The sequence below is a fragment of the Cryptomeria japonica genome, chromosome 10, assembly GCF_030272615.1.
Source record: "Cryptomeria japonica chromosome 10, Sugi_1.0, whole genome shotgun sequence".
NCBI lineage: Eukaryota > Viridiplantae > Streptophyta > Pinopsida > Cupressales > Cupressaceae > Cryptomeria > Cryptomeria japonica.
In genome coordinates, this window is record NC_081414.1 from 70,959,159 (window position 1) to 70,974,963 (window position 15,805).

Consider the following 15,805-nt stretch of genomic DNA (forward strand, 5'->3'; position numbering starts at 1 on the left):
GTGTCTGTGCAGAGCATAGGCACGTCTGTGTAAAAGAGGCACGTTTATGCAGTCTTCAAGCGCATTTTTGTCAGGAAAGCGCGTTTGTGTCCAAAAAATGTGAATTTGTGTCTTCTAGGTTAAATCGCCAGTTCTGTGATGAACATACGTTGTCGATTGGATAAGCTGCTGAGAGGATACACTCAAGCAGGTCCTCTAGGGAAGACTAGAATAGATCAAGGCACTTTGTGATGAACAGTGAGTACCAAGATATAGTACTTTGTGATGAACAGGGAGTACTAAAATATGAGCAGCACTTTGTGATGAACAGTGAGTGCAAATGTGAGGAGCACTTTGTGATGAACAGGGAGTGCAAATGTGAGCAACACTTTGTGATGAACAAGGAGTGCCACACACGTAGTACTTTGTGATGAACAGGGAGTACTATTAGGATAGAAGCAACACTTTGTGATGAACACTGAGTGTCACTAGGATAGAAGCAACACTTTGTGATGAATAGTGAGTGTCACTAGGATAGAATACCATATGCACTTAGATAAAAAGTAGCATTTTGTGATGAATAGTGAATGCCACTATGACTAACATGATTGATTTGCTTGACTACAGGAGTATTTGCCTATGTTGGAGTCATGGGAGAGATTCTTGTCGATGCAGAGATTGCTACCTGAGCTGACTTTTGAGGACCAAGCGGCTATTGAGGCTATGGGATTGAGACATATTCTGTATGTGCCTGAGTTTCGGGTGAACATGGGGCTGCTGACTGCACTGACGGAGAGGTGGCACTCCAAGACTTGTACTTTCCATTTGCCGATGGGGGAGATGACAGTCACCCTAGAGGATGTATACAAGATCCCGAGGATACCGATCGATGGGGAGTTGATTCCATATGATTGAGACAGAGACAGGGAGGCCCTAAGATGAGTGTTCCGGGACCCAGGACTGGAGATGAGGGCAGGACATGTGGCTTGGGACACCATGAATGCTACAAGATTGGTGCTACCAGTAGTGATAGGAGGAGCGATCAGTGGGTTCTTGTGTCCTGATAGAGTGACACGAGGGTTGGCTGTGGGCTGGGGAGGTGCATTGGAGACACTGGTGACATAGCACACCAGATATGCCTCGGGACCGTGTGTGCTAGCACACCTGTATTATGAGCTGCACCAGTTTGTGTACCACGGGTCAGTGGGATTGGGCAACGGGGTCACATTGTTACATTTGTGGGCCTATGAGCATCTGCTAGTGACGAGACTGATACATTTCAGGGGTAGAGGTCACGAACGCAGTTTTGTACACTTGTATGACATGATCACTTCACAGCCACGGATTGGTAGGTTAGAGCATTGGCGGCAGGTAATTGATGACATTGATATGGTCATATGGAGGCCATACCTGGGATGTGAGCAGTGGGAGGACGATGCAGTAGAGCTGCCCTACACCTTCCGGAGCAGGTATTTGATTGGGCGAACACCCTATGTACTAGAGAGGCAGCTAGTGGACAGGGTGGGCAGGCAGTTCGGTAGGATCCAATAGATGCCACGGGGTTCAGGTATGTATGCACGAACTGTCAGGGATCAAGCGCAGTTTGAGCCCCTATTATCATATGATCAGGCTATTACGTAGCTAGTAGAGATGATGCCCCTACCTTAAGACATGTGGCCAGAGATCGAGGATGCCGGCATGGATGCTGAGTACACAACATACTAGGCCGAGCATCCATTCCCATGCCTGACGGATCCAGGGGAGATACTAGATGGAGATAGTGGTGGGGATGGTGATGATGATAGAGATGATGGGGGTAGAGGCCGACGGAGGAGGAGGGGGGCAGTTGGAGAGAGGAGGGTTGCACAGTGGAGGGAGGGTGGAGAGGATAAGTAGGCTCAAGTGGTGAGAGGTCACAGTGGATTACCGCTACAGGTGCCAGCAACACAGGGTCCCAGACAGGTGCAAGTACAGGGATAGGTACAGGGGGAGCCACAGGGGGCTGAGGCAGAGAAGGATGAGCTGATTAAGCTAAGGGAGATCTGCTAGGGATAGACAAATGAGATCCAAGACCTAGAGAGGGAGAGGGATAGGCTCAGGAGGAGGCTCAGAGATACTGAGCGAGAGCGGGACCATGCCATTCAGTGCTACATAGAGGCTGAGACAGCACTGAGGGCTAGGAGGCAGGTGGCAGAGGACACAGGGGCTGGATATGCCTACGTCTTGCAGGCAGGGGAGGAGATTGCCTACTGGCGGGATCTCTATTATGGTGTGGTGCCAGCAGATCAGCGGGCGAGGAGCTTCCATAGACCATCGTGGACAACGACAGCTACGGGAGGGAGCCGAAGGAGACAGGCATCTAGTGGTGGGGTTATGGGTCCTCCACCACCACCAGATAGAGGGGACAGGAGGGATGATCCTGGGGTGGGTCCTTCGGGGGCTCAGATTCTGTCGAGGCCAGTGGCTCTAATGGAGGGAGTTCATCATAGCCGTAGAGGGCTCCCTATGTATCAGTATTGTACCATTTTTGTATGATGATGTAGACACCTTTGGGTTATTGTAGCCATATGATTTTGATGTCATTGTATCATGACACTTTTGATTATATATATGAGATGATTCTTCTTTGCGGCAGCTATATGCATGTGTACCTATGTGATGAGATGTTTCATGATGTATGTTTATGATATGGATGCAAAAATATACATAATGAAATGCAATATTTTTGTTCTTTTATGTTTTATATGTGTATGTATGATGCAAATGTGAATGTATGAAATGCAAATGAATATGATAATGCAAATGATTATTTACATGATGAGAATGTAAAATGTGCTAACATGTGTTGTGTGCAGGATGTGATGTAGTTGTGATATCTATATGTATGCATGAAATTCTTAATATGTGGTAATACAGGTGCAACTACATGAAATGCAAATATTTTTTTGGCGTGTCATTATACTTAGTCATGTGATAGCGGGCTACACAAACTCAAGAAGGATGATGGAAGTCAATCAAGAAAGGGGGATGAAAGATAGAAGATATGAAAGTGAAAGAGCTTCTTGTGCATTATCATCATTGAGCTTTATTATGGCAAGTAGGTTATGACAATCGAAGCATATGTTCGACCTAGAAAGTCATTGTACCTGTTTGCATGGAGATAAGACAGTCACAAACAAGGAATGCCCCAGTTCATACTAGACTCACAATGTCCTCATATCCTTGGACAAGTCCTAGCATTACTAAGAGACAATCCATAGACAGCAAATACAAATAGGCGACGATACCCCATCCTCGCCTTTCTAGTCAAAGACATCCTGGAGATAGAATCTCTAGTCAGAGACATCCTGGAAAAGCTAAAAGATATGTCACCAAAAGATAAAATCAAAAGAAAACCAAGACTCGACACCAACATCCACTGTAGTCCTCAAGTTTAGTGTCTCTTGTCACTTGTATAAGTCTTATTTGATTGTGGTCACAATGTTTACTTTCACAAAATGGATAGATAGCACTGAACCATATGTTGTTTGAGTCTGTTGAAAGATTTGATTTGTTGAAGCCCATTGTTGCTGCTGTGTCTCATTTGAAATTGACTGAATCCATGAAACTGATACTTTATTGCGGAGAAGATGAAACTTTATTGTGGATCTGTGATGCAAATGTTGCTTTATTGTGGATTGTGCGCGGATACACTGAAGAAAGCTAGAAGAAACTATACTCCTCGAAACATGTGATATTCTCAGTTCCACACCCATCACTAGACATAGGATTTGCCTTAGCCACAGATAGGATTTGATTTATTATGGATGGAAAGGGAGTGAAAAGGGAGGTTTATTATGAATGGCTAACCAATCTTGGGTAGATCAATAACAAGCCATGATGGGAATGGGTAAGTTTGAATATGTTGTGAGTGTGTGCAAAGTGAAAGGATGAAAGTGAATCCTGAAGGAGGGAGGTGCAATGTCTCTACGCATGGCACTGGTGACCCAGTTTTCACCATGGTACTTGCCCAGGGCGCCACCAAAGTGGTTTTCACCATTGGACGAAATTATTTCTCTTTACTTTTTTGATTTTTTTGTATTTTTTTTTGTGTCACAAGGCGCCTGTTTGCCAGGTTTTCACCAAGTAATGATTTTTTATATTTTACAATTTTTTTTGTATTTTTGTATTTTTTAATTTTTTTTTTTTTTTTTTTAAATAGGATACTCTGAAGAGCTATGTGTAAAACCTGCGAAGGTGCATGCTGTTGATAGGATCCTCCAAAGGTTCACCTTCTGTAGTTGAGAGCTGATATGCACCAGATCCATATGTTGTTGTAATGATGTAAGGACCAAGCTAGTTTGGTTCGAACTTGCCCTTCTTCTCTCTATCTTGCTGATTTTTGGGGTTTTCTGTGAGAACCAAATCAACTACCTCAAATGTGCGAGGCTTGACCTTGTGATTGTAGCTGCGACTCAATCGTTGTTGATAAACCTTGAGATGATTAAAAGCAATTTGTCTTCATTCATCTAGTAGTTCAAGCTCTTGTAAGTGAGAGACCCTATAGTCTTCATCACCGATGATGTTTTGCAAAGAGACCCATAAAGAGGGTAGCTCGACCTCAATAGGCAAGATAGCTTCAGTGCCATAGACAAGTGAATAGGGTGTAGCTCCTGTAGGTGTGCGGACTCTTGTGCGGTAGGCCCAAAGTGCAGGATTAAGTTGGATATGCCAATTACAGCCAACGTCGTCGACTGTCTTCTTTAGGATTTTAAGGATTGTTTTATTAGATGCCTCAGCTTGGCTATTACCTTGGGGGTAATATGGTGTGGAGAAATGATGGGAAATATGGAAGCAGTCATAGAGTTCACGAACATCCTAATTTTTGAAGGGACGTCCGTTATCAGTGATAATGGAAACAGGAATACTGTATCGGCAAATGATATAGTTGAGGATGAACGTAGCAATCTGTTTTCTAGTGACTTGTGTGAGAGGTACAACTTCAATCCATTTTGTGAAATACTCTGTGGTAGTGATAATGAATTTATGACCATTGGAAGAACGAGGGTGGATCTTTGTGAGGCCTCACCTCAACTCAGTCTGACATTTAGTGGATTTTATATTTTAGACTATTATGGATACTTTATTTTGATGCATTTTGAGACTTAGAACTTATATGATTTCAGGATTTGGATAACATTGCTATGATTTGATGATTTACTTACATGCTTTATGAGATAGAACACTACATGATTATTAGATAGAATGATATTGCAATGATAGATGTCATTATTGAATTTGCAGGACTTTACTCTGAATATAGAACTATGATGTATGTTTAGTTTATGTGAATTGGGATGAAAATTGCTTATGTGAAATTGTTTGATAAAAGATGTATTCAATCTGTGCAGATGAAAATTGTATGCAAGTGATGATGTGCATTTTTATATTTTTGAATTATATTATATTTGGATATTTAGAAGTACTAATGTGTAATTTGAGATGCGCAGGAAATTTACCATGTGACCATGGAAAAATTACGGAGAATCAAACTTAGACTTATGTATGTTTGTAAGCCAGGGTTTGTCTATTTGGAGAGACAACACCCCGTTTGTGTTGTATTTTATTCGTAACAGTATATGTTGCATGAGTGTTAAGTGTTATTTAATTTATTGTGTTAAATCCTCAAAGAGACAATTTCATGTTTTATTTTTGTAAAAGTATTTTATTAAGTGTCACTTGACACGTGTGGATTTAAATTTAATATTTTATTTTGTCTCTTGGTGGGGAAGTGTTCAATTATGGTTTTCTTAAATTAATTAATGTGTTGTCATAAATATTTTGGGAATATAACATTTGGAGTGGTCAACTTATGTTTGACCCGAAAATAAACTTCAGAGGGGTTTAAAATGGGTTAAATGAACACCTAGGGGTAGTTTAATAGGGTTTCCTAAAGCCCATAAGGTATACCTAGGGGTTAGGGGTAATTTTAGGCAAGTTTCTCCTATATAATGATCTTTTTAACACTTTAAAAATTGGCTTTTCTGAGTTGAGCGAAAATTGAAAATTGAAGTTAAATCTAATCAAGATTTTTCCTTTTGGAAGGAGAGTCTTTTTGCATTTTGCTTTCTTTCTTCTTTTTTTTTTTTTTTTAGAATCCTGTGAGAACTCAGAGAGTGAGCTTCTTAAGGAAGATTTTTGGGAATAGCAGGGTAATCACCTACTTTCCATTTTTGGAGACAGAAGAAAAATTGGAAGGAAAATAATGTTATGGAATAGAGAAATTGAATAAGGGTAGAAGGAAAAAGATTTGTGGATTGGGCAGCTCTTCATCAGATATCATTTTAACCTTTGGGCAGATTAAGGTTGGTTTCAATTATTATTTGTAATGTCTTCTTTTTGGTTTATGTCTGGAAGTTGTTTGTATAAGAAATCTGTGTTCTTGAAAGTTTATATTTGAAAATCTCATGGTATTTTTGCTTTATGAAATATTGTGTTTTGGGAGTTTTCTCAAGATCTCTTACTCTTGGGAGAGAAGAGGATCTTGAGGGTGGTAGCAGTGACAGCCCTCGAGTGAGAGACTCTCTTTTGAGAGCGATCACAAGGGATCTTTGTGTGACCCTTGCTGCATGGCCTGTTTGTGCAATGGGGGTCATAAGGAGGGATATAAGGCTAGAATGCCTTTGGGGGGCATAAGGAATAAGGGGTTGAGATTCTTGATATTTTTATTGTGCCATGAGGTGGCTTCTGGTTTATTTCATATTTGCAGTTCTCCTCAGGGTATTTGGTCCACTACCACCCATTGAAAATGTTCATCACCAGAGTGTGGTGCTGTGAAAGCCAAGTTGGGAATGTGTCTGAAAATGAGTCTGTATGCATTGCTTTCTATGTGTTTGCCTGTTTGTAACCCGTCTAGGATTTGGTTCTCCGAGCTCGAGGGTGGCTACCAGTTAGCCTAGGCTGGGAGGTGAGCACTCCGTGGTCATATTTGTGTTTTCTATTATGCAGGAAAATTCAGAGGAAAGATAATAGGAACCATGAAAGAGATACAAAAGATTGTTATGGAAGATACTTGAATTCAGTTGCAGATGTTTGTTTAAAGTTGTTATAGGAAATATGCCTCATTCATAGAAAAGAGAAGCAAGTTGTATTTTGTGAAAGTAGATTTGAAGTTTTATTGTTGTGACTATTCAGAGAAATCATTCTGTAAATTGAAGAAATATCTTAGAGATGTTTTAAAAAAAGAAAAGCTTGTTATTTCTACTTCTGGTTTATTTGAAAAAGAAAAGTTAATTTGTGTTGCTTGCAAAAGCTTCTTGAATTTTGGAAGAAAATAAAAGAATTGTTTTCATTTAGATTTTACCTATATTTTTACTTGAGGCAAATAGAAATTTATTAATTTTGGAAGTTTTTAAATATTTTAAATGGAAAAAGTTGTTTTATGTGAATAATTTATTAGAAGAAAAAGTCAATGAATTTCTTTATTTCCAGGAAAAAGTATAATGTATCTTTGAATAGTATTCTAAATCGTATTTTAGTTAGCATTGATTTAAAAGTTTATTAATTTTATATATATATATATATATATATATGATTTAACTTAATGCTTTTTCCTTTAATTATTTTAGTTTAAAATTTTGCATGTAAATTCTTTTTAAAAAAAAAAATATATATAAATTTATATTGAAATAAATTTCATCTTTTTAACTATGATTATAAAAGTTATGTAAATATAAATATATACATATATATATATATATAAATATATATATTTATATATATATATATTTTTATATGTTATATTTTTTTTAAAAAAAAAATTTAAAAAAAAATACGTTTTGGGCCCGCCGCGGACTCCACTGTGAGTACGCACAGTGGACGGCCGCACGGTGCCCATTGTGTGCACACACAGTGGAGCCGTTTGCGGCTCCCACTGTGTGGCCACACAGTGGGGAGCCGCTAGCGGCGCCCACTATGTGGGCACACAGTGGTGCCGCGGCGCCACTGTGAGCTCACACAGTGGTGCGCGCGGCCAGCCCGCCACCCAAAACTCCCGTGACCTGCAAACTTGAATTCGTGGCCGCCGTTAGGGTCTTCGGCCCAGCAAGGAACTTAGGCTGTTAAAAAAATAAAATTATATGGGTTAAAACCCTAGCCCAGATGGGGCTAGGGCAGTTCGGTTTTAAAATAAAAATAAAATTATTAATTAGTTTAGATATTGTAAATGTGAGGAAATTAGAACCCTAATTAGGGTTGGGGAAAATATGGTTTAATAATTAGGAAGTTAAAAATGGCTTTTGAATTGGAGTTAAAATATTTAACATATAAGTAAAAAATATATATATATATGTTCCCATATATATATATATGGGAATATATATATGTATATCTATGAATTTTGAGCATTTTGAAATGTGTAATTAAATTATAAATATATATATGTATGTATATACAAATATGTATATATATATATATATTTATATATTCCTGATTTTAATTTGGAATGAATTATAAAGAGAAATTTTAATTTAAAAAAAAAAATTGATAAGACTGTATAGTCATATTGGAGGATAAATTAAAATTTCTCTCCTATATCCTTTAGTTTGATTAATTTAATAAACCTATTGGCTAGATATCTCTTGGAGATAGAATTAAACCAGTTAGTCTCACGTAATTTAAAATTTAACAATTTATCGTTGCTTAGTCATTTCAGAATTAGCTTGAATTTAATAATGGAAGTTTCACTAACGTTTGTCATGAGAGTGAACTTGTTAATTAATTTAGTAAGTTTAAAAAAAAAAATTTGTTCCGTTTTTGCCCTAAATTTTGGGCATGACAATCTTGCCTATGAGATCGAGTCCCCACTGACAAAAGGGCCAAGGAGACGCAATTGGTTGAAGTTCTTGTGTTGGTGCATGTATGAGGTCTCCATGAATTTGATATTGCTTACATTTCTTGACAAACTGATATGAGTCCTTTTCCATATTGGGCCAGTAATATCCAGTCCTGATAAGTTTCTTGGCCAAGGTAGGACCACTAGCATGTGGACCACATATCCCTTCATGTACCTCTCGTAACGCAATCTGAGCTTTGTCGCTTTCTAAACATCTAAGAAGAGTGCCATCTAGACCTCGCCGGTATAGGATATCAGCTAAAATGACATATCGAGAAGATTGGTGAATGAAAGTGCGACGTTGTTTATTTGATAGATCAGGAGGTAGGGTATTGTCACGAAGGTATGTGAAGATGGAACCATATAACTGGGACTCGGGACCAACAACACATATCGTCTCAGTAGGCATGATCTCATATGAAGGAACCAAAAGGTTATCCACCAAGAACTCATAGCGGGTCTCATTTGGAGGTAGATCGATCAGTGAAGCAATTGTAGCCATGGCATCTGTGGCTCGATTCTGCTCTCTTGGTATCTGCTCAAAGTCTTTCTTTGTGAAGTGTTGTTTCAGGTCATCCACCATTTGTTTATAAGGCATTAATTTTTCATCTTTTGTTTGGTAATCATCAGTGGCTTGACGGATTACAAGCTGAGAGTCCCCAAAAACATAGTTCCTGGATCTTCCACTGAATTGTGATCCGTAATCCAGTTGTTAATGCCTCATATTCCGCTATATTGTTAGTGCAAGGAAATGATAAGCGGTATGATTTTGGTATAGAATCCCCTTGAGGAGTTATAAAGAGGATGCCAGCTCCTGCCCCATGCTGTGTGTATGAGCCGTCGAAGTACAGTTGTCATGGCTTTGCATGCGACATTGTTAAAATGGATTCATCTAGAAATTCCGAACTTAGAGGAACATCATCTATCATGGGAGCATCTGCTAATTGATCTGCGATGGCTTGTCCTTTTATTGATTTTCTGTCCACATACTCGATGTCGAATTCACTCAGGATCATTACCCATTTGGCTTGTCACCCAGTAAGTGTTGCTTTATTGAGAAGGTATTTCAATGGATCAATTCTTGCAACCAACTTAGTCTTATGAGTGAGCATGTAATGTCGTAATTTCTGTGAAGCAAAGACCACGACGAGACATGCACGCTCAATTGGTGTGTAATTTAGCTCATATCCCACCAATGTGTGACTAATATAGTACACTACTTTTTCCTTGCCCTCAACAATTTGTTGTGCTAAGAGTGCCCCCAGTGCTGTTGGAGTAGCTGATATGTATAGTAACAAAGGTTGATCTGGAACTGGTGGCATCAAAACTGGCGAATTCAAAAGATAATCTTTGAGTGTCTGGAAAGCCTATTGAAAGTTATCATCCCATTTGAATTTGATGTTTTTATGTAGCAAGTGCTGAAAAGGATTACACTTATCTGCAAGTTGTACTATGAATCTTCGTATGGACTAGAGTCTGTCTTGTAAAGATCGAAGTTGACTGATATTTCTTGGTGGTTGCATCTCCAAGATGGCTTTGACTTGTTGGGACTGATTAAAATTGAATCAAGTTTAGAGGCCCATTTCAAAATTTTGCCCTGCATGTCCGAAAAGTACCCAAATGAGTCAGTTTGAATGGCTTAGTTTGCAAGGGGGTACAATGGAGCCAGTTGATTTTCAGAGGGTAAGGCTCAAGATTCATGTCCCACACCTTTCATTTGGCCTATTCAATGATGTGCAACTTTCAGAATTCAATTTGGATAAGTTTATGAGGTACCCAGTTTGAGGGGTGAGCTGGAAGTGCATTTTAGGCACAAATGTAGATTTTATTGAGTAGCCTACTTTGAGTGATTACATCTTTTGCCCTGTTGATTTTCATGAAAAATTTCAAGGTGGATTCAATTATATGCATAAATTTGAGTGATCTCACAAATTTTCAAGTCTTAACGAATCCATTTGCTCAGTTTTTGAAGCCAAATCCATTTGCAGTTTCTATGTTTTGGCAAGTCCCTATTTTGACAACTAGTCGGAGCCTTGTTTTGCACAAGTGTAAAAGTTTCCTTAGTAAGCGTCATGTCAGAATGTTTGTTCTATGCTAATGTTGGTATAAATGATGAGCTACATTTCAAATTTCAAGGCTCTACCATTCCGTTTGATCGGTTTTCAAAAGAGCTCATTTTGCCATCAAATTCAGTTATCCGCACTCCAGTGTTATATCAATTAATGTAGCCATTTTGGTGAGTGCACCATTTACATCCTGTCAGTCTGGTGATCAAACTGAGATTTCCAAGTTTTAATATGTACTTTAAGGTACCTATGTTCCGAATTTGAGGGCCTACGGAGGTCGTTTGATATTTTTAAGAAAGGGGTCATGTGTTGCCAGGACATTGACTTCATCAGGTCTGCAATGTCGACAAAGCTAGTTGGGCATTTTTAAAAATTAATCTCTTCGCTCGGGACTCATCTTGAGAAACCATTTGGTAGAAGTCATCCTTGTATATTAGAGTACACGCCTGTCAGATGGCGAGATCCAGAAAGGTGTTTTGACAGGTTTGAAAATTACGTCTTCGCGATTAAATGCGAAAATGTGGTGTAATTGCCTGAAAGTTGTAAAATGCAATTTTATGATCCGCAAATGATGCCAATCATTTCCAGAAGTATGTTTGAGGTCCGTGAAGCATTTCAGAAGTCAGTTGTTTGAAAACATTTTTTTTTTTAGTTGGACCCACTTTGGGGCCCGACTTGGCTCATGCCCATGCATTAATTGTGTGACAGAATGTTTTCATTTCATGGCATTTCAACCCCTAGACATAATCGAGGAAGTGATTAATGATATTGTCTTATTCAATGTTGAATGTTCTATAGTAGCATATCAGAGGTTCCAAGTTTAAAAAAAAAATAAAAAAACTTATGCAATGGCTGGCAAGAGCCAAATTCCACAACTTTGCCAATTTCCCCCTTTGTCATGCATGGATTTTCAAGTGGTGTAGAGCATGTTGAAAAGGAAATAAAATCATACAATTGCAATAGCTAGCATCCTCCCATGCTCATGTGGTGATGGAGAGGGGGCAGCAAAAGGTGCTAGGCATGAAGTTAAAGAAAGGGGCAGCAAACAAAATCCCCATTCTCCTTGCTGTACGTGGTCTCCCCATTCCCTCTTTGCTATTGCTTGGCCCATTAGAGTTTGTAGACTGCAGTAAGAGCATGTAACAACCCCAACTAAAGTTCTGGAGTGGCAACGTGGCATTTAAAGCTATGTAAAACTTTCAAACAATCATTACACTCCCTCCTCCCCACGTGAGATCTCTAGTAGCAGATAACAGCAGTAGAAGCACCCAAACAAATGCATTTGAGATTGCTAGCATGTTGAAATGCAGCCCCCCTCTGTGTGACATGGGAAATGGTGGAAGAGGCATTTCAAAAGGTTTTCAACCAAATGCTTTTGGTAGCGGTCCTCCGTCTCTTGCGTGGCTTTGACAGGTGGAGAAATGCCCCCTGCGTGGTGTTTGGGAGGAGAGACATCGAAGGCTTTGCAATCTCCTCTGCTGTGTGGTTTTTGAGTAGCATTCAAATTTTTTATTCAAATGTAAAGTGCAGCAAACAAGTTTTCAAAACTCCAGATTGACATGGAATTGGTAGCAGCATGAGATTTCCAAACGAATTCTAGTAACTCCTCCTTCTGTGGCATTAAAGAGGACCATCAAAATCTTCAGCAACATCCAAAATTGCCAGTGAAAGTTGCAGAGAGAGTTTTAACATGCAGCTCTAGGCATAAGCCTTAATCCCACATTGGCTGTGAAGGGTAATGTTTTGATATTTATAACAAAAAACAAACCCATCTATAATGTCTAAGCCATAAAGGCTTTTGACAGATGGTGCCTATGGGCGCCCAAGGCGGGCCCAGGCGTGAGCACGCTTCTCAAGGCAAAAAAGGAGATGACTGAGAAATGACCAGGTCGAGCCCACGCAGGCATGCTTCCCAAGGCATATAGGCAAAATTTTGCAGAGGAAGGCCGACTTAACGAGTGAGCAAGTTTGAGAGAGATCAACGGCTCACGCTATTTCGTGAAAGGAAGATGCATGCGAGTTACACCCCACAAAGTTGCGAAAGCCAGGTGGCGGGTACAATCAGATGTCTAGCAGGTGGGTCCCGGTGAGGTGGCAGTGACGTGGCACACAGTTGGTGCACAAGTGGCAGTCCAGTGGCGATGACGTGGCACTGAGGTGGCGTACACGTGGCAGCCAAGTGACGGATGAGCAAGCGAACATGTGGTAGTGATGAGGTGTCATCCTAGGTGGCATCCGGTCAACCCCATCGACCAATTAGAGGCCGCCACGTGGCAAAGCATCAGAGCACATCAGGGGTAAAAAATTAAAATTAAAATTGTTTATTATATAGTTTAAACTATATTAATAAATGAAAAATTTAAATGATGGTGCACATTGGGGAATTAATTCACCCAAGACTCAATTTTTGGCCAAGGTATAAAGTGTTTTATATTTTCAGAAAGCTCTCGGAATGAGGAATCTAATTATGAGGTTAATTTTGACAAATGTGGGATATTTCGGAAGGAGTATCTATGGGAACAAAATTCAGTTAGAGGGGAGACACTTGGCAATTTTCAGTTGTAGATTTGATTCTCTTCCCTCTCCTTCTTATTCCCAATTCTTCTCAGTTGTAAGGGTTCCAGTTTTTGAGAGATTTGCTCCAAGGGAGAAATCCTAAATTGCAGGTTCTAGTGATGGCATCCTTTTATCAATACAAATGATAGTGTGTTCGTCTATGTTTTCAGTGTTGTCTTTACTGTGGGTTTAGTTTCAGTTTGCAGGTTCACACATATGCAAGGCATGTGTGAGTTTCCATGAAATTGTCTCCAAAATGTACTCAGATTCATATAATTTCATATTATAAGGGATAATTTGAGTTGTCTCTTTTAGATTCCTCTAAGAGTGTAATGTTGTCTTTTGGGTATTCTTCAAGGAAGGATTTAAATCCTAAAACCCAACATTAATGATTTTGAATGCATATTGGATATCTACATATAAGTATGGTTTTGTGACAGAGTAGAGGATTGTATTAATGTAAGGCATTGATACATGAAAATTTAATGTTGAAAAGAACTTGCATCTAAGATTTCTCTTCCAGTTTTATGCATGACTCTGTGGCCTGGATAAGGCACTGGTCTCTTGTAATATTTAAAGGTTGTCAAAACACCATTTAAAAATAAAAAAATCAGAATATCTTTTTATATTTTATGTTATGTGGAAGTGTCCCTCCATCTCATGATTCAAAATGTTGAGTTGCAAGTGTGGATCTAGCCCATCTGTAGTTATCTCTTAGTTTTTGAACCTTTTGAGATCCATCTGCTTTTGATTGATGCAGTCTTGTGTGTAATAGGTCTGATTAAATGCATCAAAGGTATACCCGCCTAGGTTTTGCAGAGCCTGAAGAGTAGAAGGATTCATATCCTTGAAATGTTGTCCAAGCCCTGAGGTGTTTCATTGATTGAGATTGGCTATCTCATAGATAGATTTGCAGGTATACTTGGGTCATCACTTTTGGTGAACAACATGACTTTTGTTGGATCAGCTTCGATTCCTCTTTTGGATACAATGAATCCTAGGAGCTTCCCGGACGTTACTCCAAAGACACATTTCTTGGGGTTTAATCTTACTTTGTATTTTTCCAACCGATCAAAGACGACGGAAAGTATGTCCAAATGTGTATTTCTGTCTATTGATTTTCCCAAGAGGTCATCGAAATAATCTTCCACGGTTACGTGCATGAGATCATGAAAGATAGTAGTCATGGCTCTTTGATATGTAGCACCTGCATTCTTTAGCCCGAAGGGCATGACATTCTAGCAGAAAGTTCCCCAAGGACAAGTGAATGATGTTTTGTGTTGATCTTCGGGCGTGATCCTTTTTTGATTATAACCATATAATCCATCCATCAATGATAACATTTCATGACTAGATGTGAGATCAACAATTAAGTCAATATTTGGTAATGGGAAGTCATCCTTTGGACAAGCTTTGTTGATGTCTCTGAAATCTGTACATATTCTGATGCTACAATCTGGTTTACTGACAGGTACCAAGTTGGAGATCCATTCAGGATAATCAATTGGGCGTATGAATCTGACATCCAATAATTTCTCAAGTTCTGCTTTGACTAGTAATGCCACTTGTGGATGCATCTTTCTTAATTTCTGTTTCATTGGTTTTGCCCCCGATTTAACTATCAAATGATGCATTACCAAATCCAGATCCAATCCAGGCATATCAGCGTATGACTAGGCAAAGTTGATTTGTCGTTCTTTGAAGAAACTTATGAATTTTGACCTTTCTGACTCCATCAACGATTGGGCTAGGAATATGTTCTGTGGAACCTCTTCTGTACCAATGTTTGTTTTGATAGTCTCCTCTACCAACATGGATGACTTTTCCTCATATGATGCCAGGAGAATGTCGAGCCTTCCATCTTCGGGTGCCTCAGAGAGGTTTTTGCCCTCAGATACATCCTTTCTTTTTACTTTTTTGGGGTCAAACAACGCCACAGTGTGGTTTTTGCCATAAGACCCTTGGTTTGTTCTTATTTTCACATTTTTGCGACTGGAAGGTCTGACACCCTCACCAAAATATGCCACGCTGTTGAGTTCTATAGTGTATCCTGCTTTATGGTCCCCAGGGGGAAGATCATCTCGTATGCCAAGATAGTCAATAAAAGCTTCATCATTTTGGAATGTGTCAAACTGTGTAGGTCCTTCATGATCCCAGTCAATGAGTTGGTGGTGAACAAGGGGAAGGCCTTTAATGTCTTCGAAGTTAGCGGGGCTAAGAGTGAAGATGCAGTTATATTCGGGTATGTCAAGGTAATTATCGAGGTCATTGATGGCACTCTCCTCATCAGTCTCGATCGTGAATGAATCCAAATTATCATCACTAGTAGTGC